Below are 26,086 nucleotides of genomic sequence, written 5' to 3' on the forward strand. Positions count from 1 at the left end.
CGTGGAAAGGTTGGGCTCGGCTCGCCGGAGACACCCGTCGGCATCGACGACCGCACGCTACGCCTCGGCTCGCGCGTCACCCGCCATCAGAATGTCCGCGCCCGTCTCCCCTCGGTCAAGCCTTTCTCGCCAGCCGCCCGCCCAAGACCTTGGGAGCCCAAGCTACCCCCGGCGAGGTCGGCGATAACCGTCGGCGCCACCAAATCCACCGGTCCCTCCATCGTCTTGATAGACCAACGTCGTGTCCTACCTCATCCCCGCCCTCCATCCACGGATCGACAACGAGGCCAGATGGTGAGGCAGCGACACGTTGGATCTCTTGATGTGCGGGTCACCGAAGGAAGATGCACGGCCTCCACCGTGTGGACACTGGAGACGCGGGTGGTGCTCGTCGAAGGCAGCGGGCCACCAACCACATCTCGCACAGCCGCATCCCCTACATGATTTGCATCTATGTCCCTGTGATGCGGCCAAGAATGCTTTGTCGAGGTGGGGAGGAGCGGCGCCAGTTGTTGCGGGGATGGAGGTCGAGGGCGTTGCCACCGGCGGCCAGGGGCAGAGATGGGGTTGGGGAGGGGTGGCGCCGACAATGGTGGGCTGCAGGGTTTATGTGGGAAAATATAGAAAAAAAATAAAAAGAGAGAAAAAGATAGGAGGCCTCCCCCAAAAATTTATAGATCCATGGATGCATGCATGACCAACACTAAACTAGTACTAGTAGTGTATTACTTCTTTCGATTCCAGCTAATTTGTCGATTATTATCTATTCATTTAATCTATCTATCTACCTGTTGAGTATGATTTTATCGTAATTCCTCATGTTTTTTAGATGTAGTCACGCTAACGTAAGAATGGAGAGAAGAAGTTGTTGTTCAAGAGGTTATGCTGAACGAGCGGGGTTGGAAGCAGGTTAGAGCACTTAATATCTTTGTTGTAGATGGATGTAAAATAGTAGGTAACATGAATAGACGAGCTTCTCGAGATCCAATATTATGCTGACGCCCAAGAACGTCTGCGGGGAGTCGTCCGGCGTCTGACGGCGTGGCGAGTGTACTTGGTCCTGGGTCTTAACGGTGTGCAGTGAGATGATCCGAGGAGGCGCGGGTGTCGACAGCACCAGGGAGAGGGGCGACGCTCCGTTGCCGCTCACCTCGAAACTGGCGGGAGACAACCCACATCAAACGTACAGCAGTAATTAACACGGACGTTGGAGGGTAGTCATCTTCCTCGTGCTGCAGAGGCGTACTGGGAGGCCTCCGGCCGGTCGACGGTGAGGTAGTGCCAGTGGAAGGAGATGGTCGTCGTGCGGAAGGCATTTGTGTTTGCGTTGCGTTCGAGCTGGAGCCAAAGATCAAATCGAGCGGGGCCGTAGCAGCGTAATACTCCATCTTGTCCAAGTGGCCGGACGATGACGCTCGCGGAAGGTGGTGCCGGATCGAGTAGTTGCTCACCATTGGGCGACGCCTCGTGGACGAACTGAGATCCTCCGAAGTGAGGCCCCTGCTGTTGGTGACCTTGGGGATGAGGCTAGCTAGGATTGGTAGTCCAAGCCCGCCCACCAATGGACGGAGCGCTCCGTACATGTACGTGTCCATCAGCGCGCGCAGAGCTGTCGTCGTCGTGGAGCGCGGTCGAAGGATCAGGGACGTGAAAATGATCCTCTCGGCGACATACGCGATAAGACATAGCCGCGCGCGCCGAAGGTGTGCTCAATCGGCCGCGCGCCAGGATTTCATCAGAGGAGTGGCTCTTGTGCTGGAACTGCACCGGCTTGTGTGTGCGGGCAGACATCGGCGTCCTTGCGGCATGGTCCACCGCGCGCAACGGCGGCCTCTATCCGGCGGTCAGCAGCTGCCTCGATCTTCATTGAAGAAGGCGCCGGCGCGCCGGCAGGTAGCGGCCGGGAAGCTTTCTTCACCACCAGCTGCCGCCGCGCTGCCCCATCGAGGACGCCGTCGCCCGTCGGCTTCATGGCCGGAGCAGCCGGCCGGGCGGCCACACGTGAGGAGACTGGCGCGCGACTCTCAGCGCCGATCGAGCACTACTTGCCTTATTGGACATGTACGTTGCTGTTTGCAGTTGACGACGGCTGGCTTGGACTATGTTGTAGGTGTAAGTGCAGAATATGACCATTTTTCCATAAGAAAAAATTCTTTTTTCGGCAACCAATAAAAACGGCTAGATTTCCGTCCATGAGCTTGAACAGGAACCGCTAGTTGACGTTCTCGATCGTGGCCGTGCAGCAGCTCCTCCTCGCCCACGTGGGCATTTGCTTCAAGTGCCCTGCATGTCAACGCATCCATGCTCAGCTCAAATACAAAACGCGCTCCATTACTGATAATGTAGCTCGCTCCAATTCTGATGAACATAGCTGGCCATGGAGGAAGGCGTTTTGGCACCTGGAGCCGGAGCATACGTGATCGCGCCTCCCAGTTTATTATTCGGGTGCGTCTATGTCTCAGTTGACTGAGATTTTCTTAACTCTCAGTCAACTCAGAAAACTGCAACTGCAGTTCAAAGAAAAGTGCAACTCAATCCAGTTGCACATTTCTGGCAGAAAAGTGCAATTGCACTTTTTTAACAGAAAAGTGCAACTCAAATATTTTTTTGTAAGTGACTTAGACTTAAGAAAATCTCAGTTGACTGAGACATAGCAAAACCGTTATTATTCTATATACATATATGCTTACACAGTTGTTTCATAGAAAGAAAAAAACAACGGACCTTTTGTCGTCTCGAGACGAAATTCAGTGTAAAAATGATTTTCATCATATGTTTCTTCAAGTCATACTTTTTCTACTCTTCAACTACCTATAGCTACTAGTAATCATTTTTTTTCTGTGTAAAAAAGGGAAAATGAAAGGACCAACAATTTGAGTACGTGCATGTACGATTCCCGCCCAGGTCAGAATCGATTAGATAGGACGGTGCATGTACGATTCTCACGTACAACGTCTCGATTTTCTCATAAACTACCAAAATACTAGCTCTGGTCAATGTGGGACCCATCCCATTTGTAGAAGCCGTATGTGTCTCCTTGATTTTATTTTACTTTTAATATGGGAAAGGCCTAGAAGGGCCTAGATGCAATATATATTAAATATTCTCAGTGGAGTTAAAAGTTACGAAGAGGACTCTTAAAAGGGAAAAAAATTATATTGCAATCCCCACAATATGTGCACTAAGGACCCTAAACTGAACACGGAAAAACACGAACAGATCCCTCGTCTCCACGGTTGTTGGGACTCCATCGACGACCGCCGTCTCCATCGCCGGAGACAGATGTAAGCGATCCACAACCGACAGCTCATCGCAGTTTGTCGCTGCCGCCGCTCGGTATTGTCCGCCAAGAGGTTTGATGTTGCCGTCGTTGCTCCGTAGACTAGTGTGGTTGAACCAGAAGCCAGCTGAGGACACTAGTCACGAACACTTTAGTGTTCGATCTACGGTCTAGACGCGACATGGCCTTCCTTCTGCTCTATATATGTGGACTACACAACATCTCCACGGCTTCCTCCACTGATTTCTGGCAGCGGCTTGTTGACAGGTTACATTGTGAGTTTGCCATTACAAACCTTGGAGATGTTCATTTGTTTCTCGGGATTGTCTTTGATGGCGGTCTGGTCTGGCCTGGCTTCCTGGGGACGGCCCTTTTGGTGCCCTTAGGCGTGGCTGGAGAGATGGTGGCGGCGGCCGAACAGAGGTAAGGGGTGGTCGGTTTGGGAATTCGAGTGCTTTGAAATTAGAACTAGCCTGGGCAGGTGGCGCAGCGTGTGGGTACACCGATGGAGCGACGTGGGGTTGGCCCATCCTATTCGTGTAGGAGGAAGTAGACTAGAATCTGAAAGCGATGCCGGGCGACCGGGATTTCGACCGCACACCATGTCCACATCACAGAGGCATCTTCGTGAAAAAAGGTGAGAGAAAAGGGGCGACAATGGTCGGTAATTACATATGAGTATGCAGCTGGTATGTACACACCACCACTTGATTATGTGGGTTTCCGGTGGGTGAGAAGTAAAAGTGGAGCGCCGCTATTATAGTTTCCAGTTGCGTCAGCCGGGGCGAGTGAGCCAATGGAATCGAAAGAGGGAAAAAGTGGGGTTACGATGGAGTGTATATTCGTGGGGAAAACCAGGAAAAAGTAATTAATCGGAATATGAGCTTTATGTATGTGGCGTACGTACATGCGCGCGCTTGAGCTTGAAAAATCCAGAAAAATGAAGGAAGTAGGGTATCATCGATGGATCGATAGCAGGAATTAAGGGATCATGGTTGCATGGATTTAAAAAAGCGTAGACGTGAGAGCATGCATATATGATTCGACTGGAGCCAGTACACTCGTTTACTATGTATGTGCTATGGTTGGAGAAATTAGTCAAGGACGCAGGTGCAGCAGCAGGCCAAAGCAACGCAGTACGTACGTAGTAGTTAATAAGGGAGACACGATTTGACGGCTCGGCATGTGGACGGCGTTCTAATATGTACTAGGCATCTCCAACGGAACGATGCAAACGGACGCTGAGTGTGGTCCAGAAATGCGTCTGGAGCCAAGCCCAGCGGCCCGACGCATAGTGTTCGGGTTGTGCGTGAAGACGTGAACCTGGTCCAAATATGTGCCTTGGATGCGTCTGGGGAATATTTCGTCGGGGCCACCTGGTATTCTCGTATGTATAAACTACTAATAAAGGAGGTAATTAATCAACGAGATTTCCATGGTTTGGTCCGCCTAATCATGGCGGATGTTGTTGCCCAAACTTTTTCTGCATCTCTCTCTCTCCGGGGCATAGGAAGCGGCCGGCTGTGGCACGGACAAGCGCGACCGAATCTGAAAGTGGCGGCGGGTGGGCGACCTGGATGTCGACCGCACCCCATTTTCCGCTTCACGGGTGCATTTAGCTAGGTGGAAAAAAAAGGTGAGAGAAAATGGCGGCGGTCGGTAATTATATATGATCAGTATATATGTGCAGGTGGTACCTAGTACGGCACTTATGTTGATCTACGGCGGGCGGGCTTGCGCGCGCGCGCGCGAGAATTAAGAGCGACGATGAGAGTACGTTTTGCGCGCGTGCAGCAAATGGGGAGCTAGCTAGCGCTAACTGCTTTTTGAGTCGAATTGCAGCGCGCAGCCGGGCGCGCGCGAGTGGGCGAATTAATGTAAGAAAAGAAAAAAAAAAAAAAAAAAGAGGTTACGAGTGTATATTCATGGCAAAACCCAGGAAAAAGTATGCTGGGGTTGTACGTACATGCGCGCGCGCGAGTACACCGGAAAAAGGCCGGCATATGCACGCATGCATGACTCGGTTGGTTAATTTGGCTAATTAACTGGAGCCAGGCTGGCAGGCTTGAGCATACTCATTTACGTGGCGATCAACATGCATCAAGGCTGGACGGCGGTTCTCTAATCTGATTGGACTGGATGCATGCAGCGGAGACAGCCTGTCGGCGCAGATGGCTCCCATGCATCGACTCTGGACGCCCAACAGGTGCCTTTCCGTACAGTGGATGGATGGTTGGTTCCGCGCAGGTCCGTCCTCGTTGCCGCGGTTCGCAAGCGCCACCTACGGCGACAAGGTGGCACCGGAGCAAACACACTATTTGCACTACCCGCCGCACAGGAGCAAGCAAGGTCGTCTCCAAGCTGGCCTACACCGACCAGTTCACGTGCCTCGACAAGGCAGCCATGCTTACCCCTGAGGAGGACGCGCTCTGCGCCGACGGGAAGACGCCGACGGACCCGTGGCGGCTGTGCACTATGCAGCAGGTGGAGGAGGTGAAGTGCTTAGCGCGGATCATCCCAGTGTGGTCGTCGGGGATCGTCTACTTCGTGGTGGTCACCCAGCTAAGCACCTACGTCGTCCTCCAGGCGGCGCAGACCGACCGCCGTATCACCGCCAGCAGCAGCTTCCAGATCCCGCAGGGCTCCTTCGTCGTCTTCGTGATGCTCGCTCTAACTCTCTGGATCCCGGTGTACGACCGTCTACTCGTGCCGCTGCTCCGCCGGATCACCAAGCGCGAGGGTGGCATCACACTGCTCCAGCGGATCGGCATCGGAATGGTGCTCTCAGTGGTCACCATGCTGGTGGCGGCGGCGGTGGAGCGCCGCCGCCGTCGGATCGGTCCGGGATCGCCGATGATGTCGTGCTTCTGGCTGGTGCCGCAGCAGGTGCTGGCGGGCCTGTCGGAGGCGTTCGCCGCCATCGGGCAGACCGAGTTCTACTACCGGCAGTTCCCCGAGAACATGCGAAGCGTCGCTGGGGCGCTCTACTTCCTTGGCTGGGCACTGGCGAGCTACGCCAGCGGGCTCATGGTGACCATTCTGCACCGGACAACGGGATGGCTGGCGCAGACCTGGACGAGGCGGGGTGGACCTGTTCTACCTTGTCACCGGTGTCATCGCAGCGGTCAACCTCGTCTACTTCGTGGCGTGCGCACGGTGGTACAGGTTCAAGAAGTCAGATGATGACCACACCGGCTCCGGCGCCGGCGACGCCGGCCTCGACGAGAGCCCGAAGAAAGCGGCGAATGCAGCGCCGGTTTAGTCATTTAGTTTAGGGCCTGCCCGTCGAGGCTCAGAGATGGATATGCATGCATGCATAGTGGTATATACTTATCGGTTGTGGTGAATCCACCTATTGTTGTGGTCTATACAGATTCGAGATTATTATAAAAAGGTCAGCAGATCTGAGGAAATAATCAATACTCCACACGAAAGCAAAAGCGGAACAGATCGAGTAGTCACTAGCTCCCATTTTGACTATAAAATAATCATCACAAATGTATCAACAACAAATATAAATGAATCTATTATCAACATCATCAGACACACATAAAAATAATTTGAAATCCATGTTGCATAGCATATAAAATGGTTCACGATCGACATAGTTCAACGAGAATCATATATGAAATGCAGATTTCAAAGCATAAAATAGTTCATCGAAATAGTTCACCACAAACTCGTAGTTCTTCGACCTAGTCCATGCATCATTGCTATTGTTGACCTCATGAGCTTGCACATGTTCCTCCATGGTGTCGGTGGGGACATAAGATTGCCGCCACTCATGCCACCTATGCTGCCGCTGCCCATGCAACCTCCAGTGATGTCAGCTGTGGTACCTTTAGTGCCGTCGGCCATGGCTCCTCCCATTTCTCCACTGAATCCGCCAGCCATGCCACCGCGCCATCTCACATGGCTTGGCCCATAGCACCCATAAAGGTACCCATGACACCTCCCATTGCTCCACCGAATCCACTCATTCCACCTCATCTTGAAAGTCATCTTCATAGTTTGTCTCATATTCTTGCAATGGATTGGTATACTCTTGTGATGCAAAATTCATGTGTTGCACAAACAACTCATCATCGAAACTGCATATATAGATGCAAAAAATCAAACAAACATAATTGCATTAAAAAGGTGCTAAAAATAATAGAAAAATGTATACTATACCTTTGCGACATATCATTGATGACGTACGATGAGTCTGGAGGAGGAAACACGTGATCCTCCTCTTCAGTCATGGACAGGAACGATGGAGGAGGTGGCACAAGGGGGCTTCCTATTGGGGAACACGTATAGAAAAAAACCTACACATAACCAAGATCATATGCAAGAGGGGAGGTAACAGATCATACTCTCGTAAATAAACCTAGTGGAATTAGTCGATGACGTGGTTGATGAAGTCATGAGTCGATCCCCCAACTAGTGTGCTCTAGTCACGAGAAGATGTATTATCCCACGAACACTCCTATAATAAAATATTACACGCGCAACACCTCCACATTATCTACATGTACGTGATCAGCAACACCATGTCGAAATGTGATCAAGCACACTGTTGAAGTGGGAATGTTCCGATGAAGATCCGGCAGTGCTTCCGCGAGCCCGATTAGATAATATCTAGGAGGGAGTAATCTCGGGCAGCACTCGGTGAAGAAGGGGAAGTAGACCACCGCGTCGGTCCTCCGTTCACGTCTGCTCGGGCGAGAGCAAGAGGTGGAGTGGTACGGTGGTGGTGGCTGGCGGCAACGCGCTAGGGCGGCGGTGGAAGGGGCAGCGATGACTATGGTTCGGGAGAGGGGATGGTCAGCTTGGCCTTAGCGGGCCCCTCTCATCCCCTTTATTTAGGAGGTCCGACGGCTCTGCCCCCCTCCCCGAACCAACTTAGTGGGGTTGAGACGGTGTCCGGATGGACTCCTCCCCCTAAACCGACGTAGGGGGGACATTGGAGTCCAAACCGAGTCAACTGGGGAGAGTCCAAGCCTTGAACTCTTCCCTCCCCCTGGGTGCATTTTTTGAAGAATGTTTACCTTGCGTTTTTTGAATGAGTAGTGATAGAGTCCAAGCAATTTTTAGATGAATATTGAAGTTTTTGGAGGACTATAGCTATTGTTTGTGTTGCTACATTTTCGGAGTTGTTAGTTCTATCTTTTGTGAAACAGAAACTATGAAAAGCTCCAGATTACCTTGAATCATGTGTTTTCGAGATGTCATGGGGTATCTAACTTATTCCTTTACGTTTCTGTTTTGTTGCATGCATCATCTTATTTCGTCCAAACCCGTACCCCACCAATAACTTCCTTTAGTTGTCACTTACAAAAGATGAAAAGAGCTCAGCTCAGTAGCATTTTTTTGCAACCGATTCACAACACCGAGTAAAATCAACAAAAGATTAAAACTGAATAGAAGGATATATTACAACATTGTGGGATACCAGAGGCGGGTTTGCCACCAGAGGTGGGATACTGGTGACATACCGATGTCTGCTAGCAAAGGGGGTACGGTACACCGCCAATAAGCTATTATGTACTAGTGGAAGCCGCATGTCCCCGTGGATTTTTCGACACAATTTTTTTCCCAAGTGTAATTTACTTTGTTTGCCGAGTGTTAGTTTTGGCCTTGTGTACTTTTGAGATTTCACCGAGTGCTTTCCTTTGCCATGTATGTTACCTATATTCCTCACTATTAGACGACTTCAAATAGGAGATTCAGTTATAATCTCTGGAAGCAAGTGTGAAGGAAGCCTTTTACTGTCACCTTAACTAAAAGTTGGTGAAGACCGTGTATATGCCTCTTTTTTGAGAAACACATTACAAACATAGACACTCACATACACACGCATACACTCATCCCTAGGAACGAACACACGCACACCCTACTCCTATGAGCACCTCCGGAAGATCGAGCCGGCGGATTGGATCCTAAAATTGACGAAGTCACCACAGTGCGCCTCATTGTCGACGGGAACGTCGCTCCCACCGAATGAATATTCCTCCTTTATAAGACACACAGATATCAAACCTGGGGTTTGAACTCTGGTGGACTGGGGTACAACCACCCTCCTAACTACCCAACCCCAGGTTGATTCTCGTATATGCCTCTTGTCTATGTAAGACACAACATAGTGCAGCAGCGGACATCTAGAAAAGAAGGGGGCCTTAGAAAATATGCTGAAAGCAACAAAGTGGTGGAAATTTCTTTTTTTGAATTCTGATTTATGGGATTTTGCCAATTGCATTTTCTTTGCTGAGTACCTTGGTAAATTTTTCCATGTGGGGATTTTTTTGTCGAGTGTCACACTCCGTAAAGACTTTGCCAAGTTCCGGTCTTGTTACATTTCCACCAAAAAATAAATGATGGTAAGTGCGATTATATGTTGTGTGTACATCACCCCCAATTAGTACAGTTTGGACTCAGTGGCATTGTCTTATTCTATTGCACAAATATTGTACAGTACATATTATCTTGAGAGCATAGAAAAAAATGTTGTTGGTCCTTTTTGTTGTTGTTGTTACTGGCTGACAAACAAAGTGGGCCTGCAAAGCCTCATGGACCTTACAGCCCAACACAGTCCATTTAGGTAATACATATTTTAACTGTTCATGGTATGGGTATCTATTGCAAAACACTTCCGGGAAGACGGAATCGAGCACATGAGGTGTTGCACCTCACATAGACTGTGTTTCCTGATTTTCTAATACCCGCACACTTTTCCTTTTTTGTGATATGTTGTTTTTATGTTAAGCGCACACATAATATTCTAAAGATATTTCATTTTGAAGTTCAGAATCTCGAAATAAATACACGAATAACATTCTGTGACCATGCATCGGTGGAAAAATCCCACCAAAACTTACTATTGGGATACTTGTCAAGTATGCCCACCACATGCCGCAATTAGAGAGAAATCAAACAAATATTTGCAAACTTCGGTTTTTTTATAGTGATTATTGTTAGAATCTAGCTATGTAGATAGCCATCTTCTTAGATAAGCTAGCATGTTGATGTGTTCATTCCATGGACAACAAACCATACTCTTATCGTATTACATATAGAGAAAATATTAGGCTAGTTGCAGATCTGATATTATCATGCAATAATGCCAAATTAAAACATGCATATATATATGTAGCTATATTGGTGGTGATAATTAAGCACAAATATGCTTCTCAACACTAGCAAATGTAGCTTTGGATCATTTTTCCGCAAGCTTATGGAAGGTCATGGCCACGCCATCCACTGGCTTCGGGTGGGGAAGGTAACTAATCTCTGCATCAGGATTTAGCAACTCCCATCTGAAATAATGGAGGGCAAACTCTCAACCACATAACATAATATCAACAAATACAATTTATGTCATATGCATATTGAATGCAATTGGGTATCTAAATTAGTGTTGGCTAGCCCGTACTTACTCATAGCCGATGGAGAGGTGATGAAGCATGATGGTGAGTTGCAGCCTCGCGAGCATGTTGCCTGCACAAACCCTATAGCCTCCTCCGAACACCTGGTACGTGCCTGGCTTGGCCGGCTCCTGCATCATTCAGGCGTCAATTAACAATTCCGTATGGTTGTCATCATTAGCTGATTCATTCATGATGAACATGTAAGATTACACGCACATATTTTGGGAAACAATACTTATTCTACTTACGTCCCATCTGTCGTGGTTGAAGGTGAGGGATCTTGGAAGTTGTTGGGGTCGGTGTGCAACGACCTCACCCACACCAGAACTGGCCATCCCTTTGGTATGGTGTACCCGTTGTACTCCACGTCCCTCTTCGCGACACGATGCGCCATCGGCGCGATGTTGGCCATCCGGATTGTCTCCTCTACCACTTTCGCTGTGTACTTCATCTTCGGGATGTCGTCATGTGTGATGAAAGACAAGCCACCTTTGCTTTCGCTCATCGCCAAATTCTCCTCCTGCAAATCACGAGAGATTAGTTAGATATGATCCCTTTCTATTACCATATGCTTATCTGATTGGAGTTATATTGCTGGCTTACACGTAGCTTGGCGAGAGTGTCGGGGGATTTTGCTAGGTGGTAGGTGGCCCATGTGATGGCGCTGGCGGTGGACTCGTAGCCGGCGACGACGAGAGAAACAATATTGTCCACCACCTCGTCATCGCTTAGCTTCTTCCCCTGCTCGTCCTCCATCCGCATGAACCCACCCATCACATCGTCATCCTCGGCCTTGGTTACCATGGTTTTCTTCCTCCTAGCATGCAGTTCCTCACGGAACACCGCGTTGAGCTTCCGACGGCACTTGCGAGCGTGATAGAACGCTGTGCCTGGAAAATCCAAGGGAAATGACCTAAGGCCAGCAACCAAGTTTCCGAACCACTCGTCGATCTTCTCCGTTAGGGGTGATGGTTCCATGCTTATGAACATCATGCAGATGTTCGCGAACGTCACCTGCATGCATACGTGAACAATTGTTTCTCTAGATAAATCGGGATAAAATATATTTGACTACCTATAAATGGTAACTTGTTCTTACTTTCTTGATCTCGGTGGCGGCGACGATGGTGCCTTTGTCGGACCAGAAGGCAAGTGCAGCCACAACCCGCGGCTGCACAACCGCGGCGATGGTCCGGAGCGACCTGGGGCTATTGATGGTGGCGAGGATGAACCCACGGAGCCTGGTGTGGGTGGCGCCTTCGACGTTGACAACGGAGGTGTGGCCGACGAGCTCCGGCTCGGGCCAATGAACTCCGAAGTTCTCGGGGGACTGAAGCACGAATTTGTTGGCCGCCGGCGTGCAGGCGATGATGGTGGGGGAGCCGAACAGGTGCGTCCGGTACATCCCCGCCGCCTTCCCGTACGCGTTCTTCTTGGCGCCGATGAACTCGTCGGGGCGGCGCGCTTGCTTGAAATACCAGAGCAGTGAGAGCGTCTCGCCGAGGAAAGGCACGCCCATGTGCCCCGGCGGCAGGCTCTTCTTGCCGTGCTTGAGGAAGAAGGCGGCGCGGTACCACGCGTCGGCGGCGTGCCAGAAGGCGAGGAAGAGGAGCGGGACAGCGCCAACAACCATGCCCACGAGATCGCCATTGTTGCAAACATATCGCTAGCTGATCAACTCGATGCTATATTCTACGTGCTCCGTTGATTTCTCGAGAAGTCGTGATCCTGCCTTGGAATTTGGAGACAATGGATCGACTATATATACAGCTAGTGTGGATGCCGGGTGGCTGATTCTTTCGTCGCTCCACGCAGGTGGGAACAAAACCCTAATTGCCTAATTAAATCTCGCCTATTGTGTTTGGCGCATATGTGATTACGTGCGTATTGATGCATACATAAGTGCTCCCTTTGTGTTACTCAGAACTAAGTTCCAAAGTCTCCAGTGACCACATGCTTACAGCAAGTTTAATAGTAGAGCTAACGAGCTCGCTATAAGTTAAGCGTCATATCATATATAGTCAACCTAGAGTCAACATGTACAATAGTGAGCTATAAAATTGTACTACCTTCGATTCAAGAAATAAGGCGTCCTCGTTTTACGTGCTTTTTGTTTGACCAAGAATTACTTCAAATATATAAAGATTGTTTGTATGAAATTAGCAACATTAGAAAGTGCTTTTAAATACGAATCCAATGATACTAATTACATATAATATAATCAAGATTGTGTTGCTCAATTTTTATGGTCAAAGTTCGTCTTAAAATACACGTGCGCCTTTATTCTTGGGACGGAGGTAGTACTATTTTAACAATGCCACTACAGGAATGGGGCTATATGCCGAGGGCCGGGAACCCTCGGTGTAGTATGCTTTGGCCGTCGGCGTAGGCTACGCCGAGGGCCGCCTCGGCATAGCTCCTCGGCGTGTAAGTCCCTCGGCAAAGCCACTATCGCCGTCGGCGAAGCCCGGCCCTCGGCGTAGCACGCTACGCCGACGGCAAAACCCTCGGCATAGACTTTTAAAAAATTCAAATTTCCCGTTTCCAAAAAAATTCAAAAAAAAATCGAAAAAAAAATATTTTTTCCTATATGCCGACGGCAAAACCCTCGGCATAGACTTTTAAAAATTTAAAAATTTTAATTTCTTTTACACAATTTTTTTTCTTTTTTCTTTTTCTTTTTTTTACTTGTTTATCTTTCACCCAATACACTTTTAACTCTAACTTCACTTAATCTTATGTCAAATTACAATGATGGTTAAATTTCCCAGTCGGTCACCCATCCTCACACTACTCCAAATTTCAAGACGCTTAACTTCTTGGTTCCATTCGGATGAGCTTCCATTATAGAATTGACACGTCTTGCTGATAATAGTAGCATATCAACCCTATTAACCATTGAACCGTGATGCACACTTCTTTATTTTTGAATCCCAAACAATTACTTAAGTAGACAACAATGAATATATATAAGTAATAATAATATTGAATTCAAATAAAAATAAAATGATTTTATTTTTTGGTCTTTTTTCTATTTAATATTGAATACTTAATATCTTTAAATCAGAAAATCAAAATTCCACAAATAATATGTCTAAATCGATCAGAAAAATGAGAGGAATCTAAATATAACATCCATATCATCATTTGAACCTAAAAATTAGAGGAATCCAAATATGACGCCCAATTTGCCATGTGGCCAAAACAGCCCCCTCGCGAGATGCGAAATGGCCGTATCGGGCGGGCTGGTGCACCGTTCGCCAACACGCTAAACGAACAAAAATTAGCACATAAAGTGATGTGTTATAGATCTAAAAAAAATTGCGGAGTTTATTAAGCGACGGAAAGTGTACCCCTAGTTCAAATCCGGTCAGTTTCCAGCGGTTCGGCGGGACACCGCAGGAAGCCGCATGGATTCCCACATAGCTAGCGCGCACATATGGCATGTGATATGTGGTGTGAAGGCGGTGTCCTACCACTATGCGGAGGTCTCGCGCAATACTAAAATGCGCCCCATGTAGCTGCTTCACAAAATAAACCCGTTTTGGCACCCCGAAAATGAAAAAACCATCTCCCATGGGTCGGATTGGAAATCCGCTCCCGGGGCCTGGCTTCCCATCCCAGGGACCACGCACGTGCCAAATATGGCCTCGTTCCGACAAACTATGCGGTGTCACGGGCCGTTTCCTACTCATTTGCCCTAAAAGCCATAGAACTCCGGACGTGATAGCCCTGTTTGTGAAGAGTTTTCCAAAATAATTGCCGTCTCCTAATTCCGACTTTTGGAGTGGTTATTAGGACACATAAAATGACGCCATGCTGCTCCGTGGGATTTTCTGACTTCGTTTAAATTGCCATTTGGCCAAAACGGACCCCCACGGAGATGCGGTATGCCCGTACCAGGCGCGCTGGTGCACCCGTTTACCATCGCGCTAAACGGAAAAAAATTAGCACATAAAGTGATATGTCATAGACCTAAAAACATTTTTCCCGGAATTTATTAAGCGACGGAAAGTGTAGCCCTAGTTCAAATCTGGTCACTTTCCAGCGGATTCGGCGGGACACCGCAGGAAGCCGCATGGATTCCCAGAAAGCTAGCGCGCACATATGGCATGTGATATGTGGTGCGAAGGCGGTGTCCTACCACTACGCAGAGGTCTCGCGCAATACTAAAATGCGCCCCATGTAGTTCCTTCACACAAAAAAACTCGTTTTGGCACCCCGAAAATGAAAGAACCATCGCCCATGGGTCGGATTGGAAATCCGCTCCCGGGACCTTGCTTCCCATCCCAGGGACCACGCACGTGCCAAATATGGCCTCGTTCCGACAAACTATGCGGTGTCACGGGCCGTTTCCTACTCATTTGCCCTAAAAGTCATAGAACTCCGGACGTGATAGCCCTGTTTGTGATGGGTTTTCCAAAATAATTACCGTATCCTAATTCCGACTTTTGGAGTGGTTACTAGGACACATAAAATGACGTCATGCGGCTCCGCGGGATTTTCTGACTTTGTTTAAATTGTCATTTGGCCAAAACGGGCCCCCACGGAGATGCGGTATGGTCGTACCGGGCGCGCTGGTGCACCCGTTTACCATCGCGCTAAACGGACAAAAATTAGCACATAAACTGATATGTCATAGACCTAAAAACATTTTTTGCGGAATTTATTGAGCGACGGAAAGTGTAGCCCTAGTTCAAATCCGGTCACTTTCCAGCGGATTCGGTGGGACACCGCAGGAAGCCGCATGGATTCCCAGAAAGCTATCGCGTACATATGGCATGTGATATGTGGTGCGAAGGCGGTGTCCTACCACCACGCAGAGGTCTCGCGCAATACTAAAATACGCCCCATGTAGTTCCTTCACAAAAAACCCGTTTTGGCACCCCGAAAATGAAAAAACCATCGCCCATGGGTCGGATTGGAAATCCGCTCCCGAGGCCTTGCTTCCCATCCCAGGGACCACGCACGTGCCAAATATGGCCTCGTTCCAACAAACTATGCGGTGTCACGGGCCGTTTCCTACTCATTTGCCCTAAAAGCCATAGAACTCCGGACGTGATAGCCCTGTTTGTGAAGGGTTTTCCAAAATAATTGCCGTATCCTAATTCCGACTTTTGAAGTGGTTACTAGGACACATAAAATGACGCCATGCGGCTCCGCGGGATTTTCTGACTTTGTTTAAATTGTCATTTGGCCAAAACGGGCCCCCACGAAGATGCGGTATGGCCGTGCGGCGCGCTGGTGCACCCGTTTACTATCGCGCTAAACGGACAAAAATTAGCACATAAAGTGATATGTCATAGACCTAAAAACATTTTTTGCGGAATTTATTGAGCGATGGAAAGTGTAGCCTTAGTTCAAATCCGGTCACTTTCCAGCGGATTCGGCGGGACACCACAGGAAGCCGCATGGATTCTCAGATAGCTAGCGCGCACATATGGCATGTGATATATGGTGCGAAGGCGGTGTCCTACCACTGCGCAGAGGTCTCGCGCAATACTAAAATGTGCCCCATGTAGTTCCTTCACAAAAAACATGTTTTGGCACCCGAAAATGAAAAAACCATCGCCCATGGGTCGGATTGGAAATGCGCACCCGGGCCTTGCTTCCCATCCCATGGACCACGCACGTGCCAAATATGGCCTCGTTCCGACAAACTATGCGGTGTCACGGGCCGTTTCCTACTCATTGCCCTAAAAGCCATAGAAATCCGGACTTGATAGCCCTGTTCGTGAAGGGTTTTCCAAAATAATTGCCGTATCCCAATTCCATCTTTTGGAGTGGTTACTAGGACACATAAAATGATGCCATGCGGCTCCGCGAGATTTTCTGACTTCGTTTAAATTGCCATCTGGCTAAAACGGGAACCTGAGAACATATAAGAAAGTGATTGAATTGTTTCTATGTTAACATGTTACTGTACATGATTCAAATATGCATGATTTTGATATAAACGGATAGAGGATGTTTTTCTGAACATTTTGATACCTCATACGCATTTTTCTGACATCATATGAATTAGTTATGATTTTTACAAAATTAGACAAATTTGAAAAATGGCCTACGCCGAGGGTGGCCGTCGGCGTAGCCCCTGTCTACGCCTAGGGCCAAAGATATGCCGAGGGCTGCCCTCGGCGTAGAGGTCGCTACGCCGACGGCCACGTTTCGCCGAGGGTCGAAAGGGCAGGCTGGCCTGGCCGGGTCATACGCCGATGGCCCCGACTTTTGGCCGTCGGCGTATAGCCTGGCTCTCGGCATAGCCTCCCATTCCTGTAGTGTGCATGACATACATTGCACTCTCAAAAAATGTCTAGGAGCACGTGCTAGAGCTAGCTCTTGCATTAGAGCTCACTCATCTTCTCTCTCATCTCTTTCTCCTCCAACTAAGTAACGATATATTATTATAATCCTTATATCCAGCTGACTATGATTTATTGTACTTACTCTTATATTTAGAAAAGTCGAAGGACCGGCATCTCTGCTGAATATGCTGAATCAAACTTGCTACAAACGACGTGTGTACAAGAAACGCTGTGAGTATTTTTTGCATATTTCATACCATACGTACTAGCAACTACAACAAAGCTCCACATCGAGCGCATGATTGGTGCTTAACCGAACTTTACGTGTACGTTCGTTGCTTCTTATGTAATAAGTTGATAATAAAAGTCCACTTCACGGGCGGCTATTTGATTGAACCATTGTAGTAGGCTCGAGATGTTCCAATTAAGACCAAGATGCCACGTATGCAGATTCTCGATCAAGTTGCTCTGGGTTGTCCGCCTAGAGAGAGTGACCAAAACCAAATACGTATCGTCGTGTAGCTGTAAGGGAGTGTTTGGTTGCCTGCAAATAGCCTAACCATATATGTTAGCTGGAAAAAACCGAAGAGCTTGCTTTGTTCGATGAGTCTGATCAACATTACATTAAATATAAAAGCGCGTGTACCAAATAGGTTTTAGTGGGCACACTATGGCTCGTACTTACCTTTTCTTACTATTAAACTGGAATAGGCGGTGTTGGCCGGTAGGTTAAGAAGCCGGAATAAAATTTCGTACGTCAAATAAACTGATGGCTTGTCCTTCCGGTTCGTGATAAAAACCGTAGCTCGCCCTTTTATAGCGGAAGTCTATGTCTGACCCAAGAAAGACCGGATCGAGTAGGCATCCGTATCGTATACGTTGTCTCGTACAAGTCGGCGCTCCACGCCACCGCAATCTCTCCATATCTTGTAGCACTCGTCCCTCAACACGAAAATCTAGGTGGCCGGATTGATGAAGCTTGATCGATCCTGGTGATATTGCTCGAAGGAAGATCGTCGAGTTGCCGATGCTTTTCTACGGCTTTCCCTGCACCAGGATAAGATCGTCAAGTTGCCGATGCTTTTATACGGCTTTCCATGCACCAGCAAGCCACACGTCGACTGTGATGACCTCACCTGATTTGGGAGAGATCGCACGTAAATTCAAGAAGGGGACGAGTGGAGGAAGCAGGGGATGAGGAAACAATAGGGATGATATTTTAGAATTCGGGTTCTATTTCATCGATGTCGTCTTCTACAACGAGTTGTAGCTATATAGCCAACACACACCACACTTCCAATTTCGATTGGCCAAGAACATGCACTCTCATGGACAGGGGCCGGCGGCCACATCGGCGGCACCAACGTTCAGATGTAATGACCTTCTCCGCGAGATTTTCCTCCGTCTCGGCTTGCCCCACTTACTCGTCTATGCGCCTTCGTCTCCAAACGATGGCTCATCCACGCCTCTGACCTAGTGGTCCTCCGCTGCTTCCACGACCGCCACCTGCCCTGCATCCTCAGCTTCTCCACCAACTACCCACTTTGCACATACGAGTTTGTGCCGCTCCTGCAGCCTTTGAAGCTCGCCGCCTTCTCATGTCATGTGGCCTCCTCATGCAACGACACCTTCGTCGCCCGCCTCCGAGTCTTGTACGTCTACCACACCCGGAATTGCCGCCTTGTTCCCGAATTAGCCCACCATGTAGCATCGGAGTATTTCATCATCAACCATGATCTAAGCTACGATCGCATACAATAGACACTACTACGGAAAATTCTATCACCATAGTACCTTTTTTTGCTACCGCTGAGGTACGCCGCTAATATCACCCCAGCGGCTGCCGCTGACCCACTAGCCTGGTACGCTAGCAGTAGTGGAGATACTGCTAGCATACGGTTAGGTACGCCACAGCTGACATGCGATTGGATCTCGGCCTCCTGCCTTCTGTCGGCGCCGTCGCTGATCGCCTCGTCTCTGTGGCCTTTAGGCCATGGAGGCGTGGTGGATCTCGGCCCTCGTAGGTGAGATGGCTCCGCCCCCTAGTTTGAGGGCTTCGTTTTTCGTTTTTAGGGTCAAGGTTTGTAGGGGCGACGCTCAGGTGGTGGTGGTGGCGTCTCGTGCAATACGGTCTCCCCAGCTTCAACCCCATCTCGACGACAATGTCGAGAGGCTTGTGGGGAGTGGTGTGGTCTTCGAGAATTTCGTCTGGCTGTGGGGATCTTCGGATCGTCAAGGAGCTTCATCGACAGTTCTTCCTTCTTCTTCGTCTCTCGGATGGATGTAGTCTTTTTGACCCGTTCGGGGACTTCCCGTCAGCAACCAACAACGTCAGTTCGACTTAGGGAGGAGCGGCGGCGCGCCATCGACACGGTCTGGAGGTTGAAGATGAAGGGCTTCTCAAAGATCTCGTTGTAATTTTCATTTTTGTTGGGGGACTTTGTACTGTTCGTTGTTTCTTTCCAGGGCCTGCAATGGCTGTCAATAATAGGAATAACCACACCAGTAAGCTAGAGAAAGACAAGCCTAAGAATCAAAAAACGAATAATATAAATGTAGATAGTGCATCTATGACCCAACAAGGTCCATATCGGACCCATTCGGTAAATGTGACTACCAGATCCCTTTATAAGGAAGTCCGGGAGATGCGTCGCAAACTGGAGAATCTGGAATTCAAGAAACACATTACCCATTTATCGTTCAAGGTGCCGGAGGAATTTTCCACCTAGGGTATGGCTGTCAAGTCCACTCTGAAGCTCGTGGATACTGGTAACATGCTGGACCAGAGTGTGCTCGATGCCTTGCTTGTCAGGCTTCTGGTCGATGTACCAAGCCAGTTGTTCTACACAAAGGAATGTCGTATACGCTGATCCTCTCCACTTCAACACGGAGAACATTGTGACAGTTGAAGGCATGGATATGATGGTAGAGTTCCTACACAATGCACTTCAAGTTCATAAGGACAAGAAATATGATAAGGGGTGGCCCGATCCTCCCAGTAAGCAACGGTGGTGACGATGATCACGGGATGAACACAGCGGAGATACACGACGATGAAGTGGAAGATAACTTGTATGACGCAACGAGATCTCTCGATTGGTCCCTGTCGCCAATGCAACAGCTTTCAACCCTGCAAGATATTCGCAACTCCACACACTTGCGCATGTAGCCACCGACCACGAAGCGGTAAGTTGCAACCGTCTAATTTCCAATGGAACAGCAGATCACACAAGACTTTTTCAGGATCTACACCAAATCAAGGCAATATGGTGTAGGGATTCAATAGAGTTGCAAAGCAATCAACTATGAACTAGGGTTTATCTTAAACGTGGTCTAAAACTAATTGGGGCGTCCTGGGCACTTATATAGGGGTTCAGGACGACCTCAGGTCGAAAAGATACAAAAATACGACCCAGAATAGATCTGGTCGAGACAGACTCGGACTCGGCCGGCCTGGGGGCCGGTAGACCGGGCCTGGGACCGGCCGGTCCGGTTCAAACCGGGCCAGGCGTCGGGTGGTGACCGAACGATGGTTCCGGGCATACTAGATAGTGTCCGGCTGGCACAAGCGCCACGTCCGGTTTCGACCGGACGGATCCGGCCTGGCAGCCGGTCGGACCGGGCCTAGTATTGATTATGCACTAACCCTCTAATAAGATTATTTTGAGTTTGGTGTGGAGGAAGTTTTCAAGGATCAAGAGAGGAGGATGATACAATATGATCAAGAAGAGTGAAGAGTCTAAGCTTGGGGATGCCCCCGTGGTTCATCCCTGCATATTTCAAGAAGACCCAAGCATCTAAGCTTGGGGATGCTGATACGTCCAAAACGTATCTACTTTCCCGAACACGTTTGCTATTGTTTTGCCTCTAATTTATGTATTTTGGATGCAACTAGTGGAAAACAGGGCATTTGTTCAGGGTGGTAAGGGCCTTTTGTCGCGAGTGGCCAGCCGCGACAAAAGAGGCGCGATAAAAGGTCCCCCTTTTGTCGTGGGTCGCTTACCACCCGCGACATATAGTCCACCACGTGGCAGGCGCGGGGCGCGTAGGGGATAGGCCCTTTTGTCGCGGGCGGTATTACCACCCACGACAAAAGGCCCTCTACGTGGCGCGCACATACACTCATCCAAGAAACTATGTATTTCATCATTATGGCTAGGTGTGTAATACTAGTGATTATACATAAAACCATAATAAAATACTAGTGAAACATAGACACTCACATACACTCATCCAAGAAACTATGTATTTCATCATTATGGCCAGGTGTGTAATACTAGTGATTATACATAAAACCATAATAAAATAGTTAAATATCGGCATTGCATTTATATATGCATCTCTCCCAACTAATATTAGCAAAAAAATAGATTATGTTTGCTATCCGCGCCGTCGCCAAGCGTCCAAAGTCTTAAGTCGCGAATATTCACGCGAGCGCACGCGCTATGTGTGTAGTGCAGCCCTAGTGTTTCTAGTATTTTATATGTGTACACCAACTTCCCTTATAAGTTGCTCCAAACAACCTTATCTAAGCGAGGTGGGACTAAAAGATGGCATGCATGGTTGTTTTCTGGCTACCCATGTGCTCTTTTCTGCTGTTGGGTAGAACAAGGCCTTTTGTGCCAATCATGCATAGCATGGGCCTTATCTGGACTGTGCAGTTCGGCTAGCCATAGTGGATTTAGTACTCCAGTGGTGCATGCATGCATGTAAATGATTATCTTCATGGATTATTTTTTATTTTTCTGGACATGGAAGCTGCTATCGACGGAAGCTAGTTAGCTAGTTATCTTTCTTTTTTCCTCTGTCATAGTGTGGCACGTATTAGCTAGGTAGGATTATTTATGCATGCTTTTGGCGGCAAGTGTAGCCGGGGCTCTGGGCGTTGCATATATACTAGCACGTACTCGTATGAAGATGATCATGTTATGGAGAGTTTGCATGTGCAAATTAACATGCTATATGGCAATGATGTTGTCGTTGCCGCTGTTTGATGATAATTTGTGCAAATTCAGAGTTCAAAATTTGTCCAAATTCAGCTTAGAGAAACCATACATGCATCGTATGTGTATTACTAGAAGGGCCAATGACGGAGTTTAATTAGCCCAGTGACTGTTTATAACTTAGCTTTGCATGTATTTGCTTGCATGCATGGGCTAACTGTGGGGACTTATTTTTACGTGAGTGCTCTTGGGCCACCAGATCGATTGCAGTTTGAATCCATCGTATCCGTATCCCAACAGATTTGCGTACGTGTGTGACTTCCTCTACCAACCGAGCTGATCGCCTATATAAAGTAGGCTTCGGAGGAAGATGGAGAGGAGACCCATACCAAGGAGGCACTGAGGCATATGCAGGGACCCTTGCGGCGCCTGATGGTCGGCGGGCTCAGTTTGTCCCCCCCCCCCCCCCCCCGCGCCCCCCAGCGTCATTGACAATGCATACGTCGAGGAGCTGATCGAAGTGCTCTCTGCTGATCGAGTCGACCTGATCAGCGTCGGGACTGCTGTCGCGCAGCGGCAGCGCACCAACGCCTACTCTCAGAGTATAAGTATGTTTTATCTCTACCTGTTTCATCTACTAGGTTCCAAGGAGGCGGAAGGATCACCCTCATGAGGGCAGGAGAAAGCCTTGCGTTTAGCGTGGCCACCCCTGCCATGCATGGCAGCGCATGGGCACCGGCAAGGACGCCCGCCCCAGGCCATTGTTGGCCACTACGGCAACCGGGGCGCTGAGCCAAGTCCGCGCAACGGGCTCGCGACACCACGGCGACTCAGAAGCTGCGCAGAGCTGATCATGTCGTGCCGAGCGCCGCTGTCAGCCAACAGCTCGCCATGGATGTGTATTGAGCTCCCTTTTCATAGTCATTGATCTATAAATTATGAATATATACACAAACAAATCTCGGTTGAAGTAGCAAGAGCATAGCCTCGGAACATCCGGGTCTTCCATTGTACTCCCTCCATTGGTACATAGTTTGACCGAAAAAAGACTATAGCTAGACCTGAGACTGTGAATCTCTTGTCACCCATTGGCTCAGTGAAAGGAAAAAAAGATCGCGCTTAATATTACTGGTGTGTATTTACAACACACGGTTCATGGATATCGTGCAAGACCTCATATTAAAGAAAACCGATCATCGATCCAAAGCGCGGAGTGCCCTGGTATCGTACGATAGAAAAAATATCGGAGGCCACCGTGTGGAGTACAAATCGGATCGGTGCAAGAATCGAAAGAGTCCAGATGCATCGCCCAATCGAAACCTGAGAATCCTGTCTCGTATACAGTGTACACAAGGTCCATATATACGATCAAATCAACTTTCGTAAGAGGGTTTTTCCTCGAGGATCAGATCAACATGAACCTATCCAATCTGGCCGGCCAGGAAATTAACCAAGCCCAACCAAGGAAAACGTCGGCAAGATCCTCTACTTGGTGCAAGGTTTTAAATAGCGCGCAATTTCGCCGGTTTTAGCGCGCAATAGCGGATTTGGACCCTCCACGCTATATTTGACAGAAAATGGTCGCTACAGTGCTAAACACAAAATAACACGCTAAATCGTGCTAAAATCGCGCTAAAACACATAGCACGTAGCGGCGCTAAAACGTTTAGCTGCAAAAAATAAAGGTCCAAAACTGCATGCCAACCCATCCGCCCAAAAGTCCAATTTCCCCAACAAAGCTAAATACCTAAAGCCCGTATATGTACGGCAAAACCTAGCCTAAATTCCAGTTTATCAGTTCCGCATGGAAGCGACGGCGGCGGCTGCCTCTTCCAGCGTGACGTCGGCGTCCGTTGCTTCCTCCCACAGAGTTCTGTCAGCTACTTCTTTCGGCTCGGATGTTGGGGACGCCTTAGAAAAATCACCCACCAGGTTAGAGTTGACTAGAACCTCCTCCTTATCCCGATTTGTAGATGCGTATATGTATTGAACTATTGATGTGTAGTTATTCTGATTCTGAATGAGTGCTTTCACCTTTGTTGTTGCCTTCTTGGCTCTAAATCATAATATTAGTATGTGTTAAAAAATGTTGTCTTTAATTTGGTCCCGGAATATACTTTGAACGATCTAGTTATGCAATTTGTCTGCTGGACAAGATTTTAGTTGCCGAAATCCTTAACATTTGCGTGTCTTTTTTCAAAAACGCTATTTTATATATAGCGCGTTATAGCGCTATAACATGCATAGCGTTTGAAGATGGTCCTCGCTAAATGAAATAGCACGCTATTTAAAACCTTGACTTGGTGTGGGCACCGAGGCGGACGAGGACAAGCTGTGGAACCAGCTGTTCTGCTCCCAGTGCTTGCACCTTGACGTGATTGTAGACGACGCGCTCCTTGCCTGCATCCTTGCGACGCCGCCGCTAGAGGATCGGAGCTGCGCAAGAGGACGACTTCATGCTGCTCAAAGGAGGCCACGCTGCCGCCGGCTTATCATGGCCATTGGCCAGCGACAACGAGTGTTGCGACTATAAAAACGACAAGGAGGGATTAGAGCCGGACGAGAACTACTTCGGGCTGCTCGACGAGGCGATGCCCCAGTCACACCTCTCGCTCATCTATATTCCCTCAGCGCTCGCTCGCTCCCGAAACTCCTGCCGTGTTTGCCTCATAAGCCATCATCTTCCAACTTTCGTACGTCTTCCAGTTCCATGCACAACTAAACAAGTGCAAAACCATAACCAGCCGCGACAGGCGAGCGTGGCAGCTGTGATCGTCTCCGTCATACCAGAACGGCACTCTCGTCATGTAAGTCGATGTTGTCCTGCTTCGACTGAATACGGTGGCGTGCATGTACATCGGGTATATATCTAGGCTGCCTGGGCTGCTGCATCTCCCTATGTATCCTGCTGTGGGTGCCGTGATTTGATTTCTTATCCCCGTCGTCCTTGGTTCCATGTTTCAACGTGTTAACAAGTAGATGGACTAACTGCTATGGCAGATGACAATGCTTTCATCAAAGTACCACAGTCCATAATGCAGCTCGGTATGTTTGGATCCACATTGGCACAATGATGTAAGGACACTTCTTTCTTTAAATGGAAATCTAGATGCACTCTGCGAAGGTGGGACTGTGTTCCTGCAACAGAGAAAGTTTAGATCAGAATGGGTTGATTTGATTTCTACTATTATTCTTACAGAATTTGATGCTCGCTCTTGGGATTTTCTGAAGAACAATACTAAGTGGCAGGAGCATTCAGAAGAACAAACTATATCCAAGACATCATAGAATCTTCAGGCTACAAGCAAGGGCTGCTATGTAAGCTGGAAGATGACCTAAATGTGCTAGATTTTCTAACAGTGTAGAGAGTTATGGCAAGTGGAGTAAACAAGCTAATTTTCACAGAATTTTCCCTGGAAATCCTATGTTTAGTAACGGTGGGGTGGAAAAGCTTCATGCTATTTGGACTGTTCTGCTTGTTTTTCAAGTTTGGTGTTTTAGGCCCGAAGTCTTCTTTCCAAGACTGATCGAGGGGTTGAAATTGCTAAAAGTCGATGAGAAGCAACTAGTAGGAGAAAGAACGTCAGGTACCGACAGTTTCTAAGGCTGAAAAGATAATAAAAATAGGGTGTATGATATATAAATATCAGGTTTCAAAGTCGAAAACGAATTGTCAAAGTAGAAGGAAACTTATATTGTTTTACATCATACAAATTTATCTCTTTATAATTTACCATGTACACTTCACTTGTTGGATTGTTTTACGATGCTCCGGTGAGGTATCCCGGGTTAAATCGGACGACTACTCCGATGTTCCGATGCTCGTCGCCAAGATCGAGCACGCCACCCCGCTCTGACGACCGGCGACTTCGTCCCCGACTCCGCCTTGGGCGCCATCACCATGTTGGTGGAACAGTGCCGCCGTAATGCCGAGAAGAAGGCGGATTGGCTCCGTGAGAAGGCGGCGCATGACGACTGCTACGTCGAGCGCTCTCCTCTCCAACTCCAACGAAGAGAAGTGGGCTGCAGCTAGCTCCACCACCACGGCACGAAGCTCTAGTAAGATATCCCGGGTTAGATTTTAGTAGTCATCAGCGGCCGCATGGATGCGTCGATCGATCAATCCATTCAAACTAGCTAGGTAGGTTC

General features: G+C 48.4%; 2 pseudogenes; one reads left to right on the plus strand and one right to left on the minus strand.

Moving 5' to 3' along the window:
• Positions 1–5,624: 5,624 nt before the first annotated feature.
• LOC139830957 (protein NRT1/ PTR FAMILY 2.11-like) lies at positions 5,625–6,696 on the plus strand (annotated as a pseudogene).
• Positions 6,697–10,428: 3,732 nt separating this feature from the next.
• LOC127303259 (ent-kaurenoic acid oxidase-like) lies at positions 10,429–12,322 on the minus strand (annotated as a pseudogene).
• Between the last annotated feature and the right edge of the window lie 13,764 nt (positions 12,323–26,086).

The sequence above is a fragment of the Lolium perenne genome, chromosome 5 (genome assembly GCF_019359855.2).
Source record: "Lolium perenne isolate Kyuss_39 chromosome 5, Kyuss_2.0, whole genome shotgun sequence".
NCBI classification, from domain to species: Eukaryota; Viridiplantae; Streptophyta; class Magnoliopsida; order Poales; family Poaceae; genus Lolium; species Lolium perenne.